Genomic DNA, 3,764 nt, shown 5'->3' with positions numbered 1-3,764 from the left:
TGTGAAGCCCAATAGGCACCACATCTATGCACCCAGACTTGAGAATAATCAGCCCAAGACTAAATGTATAGAAATCTCTTTATAGAATTCCTGGCCTATAGACTTACTGACATCTTCTTTCCATGGTATTTCCTTCATTGCTGTTTTTCAAAACTCAACACCCATCTTAGAATCTTCACCGGTTCTGAGGAAACCTTTGAGTAATCGATTATCCACACCTCAGTGCAAATTTAACCCAATGTATTATCTGTCCAGAGATGTTGTCTCTTGAAAATTATAATCTCAGTGAGATAAAGATTTGTGTGAAATTATATGGTGCAGAGGAAGGATGCAAATAAGACCCTCCAACTCTAAATCTCAAGCTCTTTGCAAACCTCACCACTGTATCTTAGAAAGAGTAGCCTACAGCTTCTTCTCTGGGCTGCCAGGCCCAGCCAGGCCTGTGACCTTGAGCTTTCTCTGGCGAAGGGCACAGCAGCTCCCGGCAGGTATCAGCGATGAACCTACCCAGGTTCTATTTCAACCACCTCAGCCTCTGAATTACATCCCACCAGTCAGATCTGTCTGCTGGGTCATAAAGAAAATAAGAATGATGCAAAAACTCACTTCTTTTTCTCTTAGGGAGTTCCACCTCATGGTGAAGTATCTTTGGGGAGCCATTAGCTAATTTCTTGCTATCCCTTAAGGAGAATTCAGCATCCCAGAGAAATAATCAAAGGAATTTTCCTGAAACACTTTCATTCACATCAATCCAAAGCCCTATGTACTAAACTCTTTTGAGGGCATTAATCTTATTAAAAGAACCTCTTATATAAAGCTGTTCAAATACCATCCACAATTTCTGCTGAAGGATGGGTCTGTGGGCCCATGTTTGTAACACATGACCCCACACCCTGGCCACAACTAACTTATACCTGAGTGGAAACCTGACCCAGGAGAAACCAACCCAGTGTTTGGGCTAAGCCAATCGCATTCCCCCTTTCAAAAGAGGCCCAGAGGATAAGATGGAGACAGGCACTGGATCTGAAATTCTGGATCAGGCCAGAGTTGTGCCATGGTGAGCTGAGCCAAATGCAAGGTGCAGACAGCTGCCCATAGACCTGAGAAGGGGGGCTGCACCCTCAACCTGAGATCAGCCAGAGCCAGCAAGCAAAATTTATGAGGACTCATGTACTTCACCCTGTACCCAGATACCATGTTGGAACAGAGAAGGGAGAAAAGAGAAATCCTGAAAGCCAAGTACTTACCCCACAAAGGTAAGAGACCTCACAATTGCAATGCATTTAATGTTGAATGCTGTGGCAGAAGCAGTTGTGCATGGGGAGAGAATGGGCAGATGCATAAAGGGTAGCCCACCCCCTGAGAGAAATTAGGGACCACGAAACACCAAAAAAGGCCTTCCGGCTGCTACCTCTCCTTTCATTTTTTTCTCTAGATGTTTCTGGTTTCCCTCCTTACAGCAGCTTTTTCTAAACCTATTCTACCCCTCACCCCTTCACTTTCAAGTGGAGATCTGCCTCCTCCGTCAATAAAAAGATTAAAGCACCCAAGAGGAGGTCTGTTGATACCCTCCACTCTTCCACAAACTTCTTGTTTCATTACCCACCCATCCTTCTTGTTATCTGTTACAGAGGAAACATGTCTCCTCCTTTACAAAGCCGAGTCTTCCACACCTTGTGTTGATACTAAGACCTCGGCCCGCTGGGACCCCTCCATCTCTTCAGCATCTTCAGTCTCTCCTTCTCTGATAGCACCTTCCTGTGCCTCAGGCTCTCCAACCCTACAATCCCCTTCCTCCACTCCAGTATTCTCTCCAGCTACTGCCCTTGTTCCCTCATTCTCTTCCTAGCTAAGCTTTTTGAAGGATTAGTCTACCCTTCCTCAAGTCTCATTCGATCCTGAACTCACTATGGCCATCATGTCTGGGAAATGACTCTGGGTGAACAGGGAGAGCTCTCAATTACAACATCTTATGTCCTGATTCCAGTCTTCCTCTTGCAACATTTCACACTGCTGACCATCCCCTCTCTATTGGTCATGGTCCAAACAGGATACAGATGGCACAGACAAACTTGCTTGCTTTTCCCAAACTGTCTCACACCTCTATAAATAGTCCCTTTATTCACAAGGGATCTTGCAGTATACTGGGGACAGCAGCAGAGAGAAGAGCTACGAGAAACAGAGTGAGCTCTGTGGAGAGGGTTGCCCAGCAGAAGCAAGGTCCTGTGGTGGAGGAAAACAGCCAGGGAAATACACACCCCAACTCACTCTGCTTCTTTTCTCCAACCTTTTGCCAGCACTCCCATCGGCTTAAACTCAACCAGAGTCCAGAAAGCAAGAAAGCCCGTTGCTGCAATGCGCAGGGCAAAATGAGAAGAGTTGAGGGTAGAGAATATGGACCCAGAAGAACCCAGCACTCGCCCTTCCTCCTCTGACTCTCTTCTCGCTTGGTTTCTGTCACCCTCACTCTTCTGGTTGTTCTCCTAATGTTCTAACCACACCTTCTCAGTTTCTTCACTGGTCTCTCTTCTTCCACTACCATCTAAATGTCTTGTCCTAGACCCTATGCCCTGTTTTTTCCCTTCTCTTCAAAAACTCCATTTCTCTTTCTTTCTCTCTCCTTTAGCAATTTCATTTCCCCTAAGGCACCCACTCTAACCTCCGAGGTAGTGATGAGCCAGGTCTGCATGTTCTCTGACCTCTCCCTGACCACTCATTTACCTCTAACCCCACTAGTCATTACCACACAATTTCCCGTGAGAAACATTTGAGTGCTTTACATGCAACATTTCCGAAATAAAACTTAGTCTCTTCTCCCTCAGACTCTTGTCCATGTTTCTCTCTTTCATGAACCGCAGGCACCTTTGACTTCATTTCCTTTGCAGTCTTGCTATTCAAAGGGTGGTCCAAACCCTGCAGTATGGACAACCCCTGGGAGCGCATTAGAAAAGCAGAATTTCAGGCTCTACCCAGACCTACTGAATCAGAATCTGCAATTTTAACAGGATTCCCAGGTGGCCCATATACACAGTAAAATTTGGAAGTGCTAGTTTACAGCATAAAGCACAACCATTCCTGTTTCCATTTAACACGGTGTTATCATGTACCAGACTTAGAGGCTTAACGTTAAAACAGAAAGAAGTAAACTCGACCGCAGACAGGACGCCTGTGGAATTCCCCTCTGCCTCCCATTCGCTGCTTTGGGCTTTGTCTTACGGAAGTGGCCTTAAGGAGAGTGGTGTGCTTGCAGACTCCTTACGGTTTTAAGAAGTCCTTAGCTGTTTCCTCAATCCTTCTTGCTTATACTCTGGGAGGATATGTCATACCTGACTGTGTGTTTTCAGTGTCCACCACCCCAAAGCCTGGAGCACAGTGGGTGCCCAGTAAAGACTGGTTATAAATGCTGGTTACAGGAGAACCTGAGGAACATTGCTCCCCTATCCCAGCTTATCCCCCAGAATCAGTTGTAGTCACAGGATTCCCAGCACTCACAGGAGACACGAGCTCTACCAGAAGGACCACACCACTTCCTATTTCCGGTGGCAAACTGAGGCACCAGAATACTTTGGGCCTTGTCCTTTGAGTTGGAAGTGCAGAGGTGAGGATACAATCTACTGTATGATCCTTGCCAGAGGCCAGTTTGCACCCAGACCGCCTGGTCCAGCACCCAGACCACCTGGTCCAGCACCTGCGCCTTGCAGGGAGGCTCCCGAGTGATGGTCAAGCTCCTCCCTGCGGTTCTCACACACATTTTCTGTCTACTT

The sequence above is a fragment of the Rhinolophus hipposideros genome, assembly GCF_964194185.1.
Source record: "Rhinolophus hipposideros genome assembly, chromosome: 12".
In the NCBI taxonomy this organism is placed as follows: domain Eukaryota; kingdom Metazoa; phylum Chordata; class Mammalia; order Chiroptera; family Rhinolophidae; genus Rhinolophus; species Rhinolophus hipposideros.
This window is presented reverse-complemented; position numbering follows the sequence as displayed.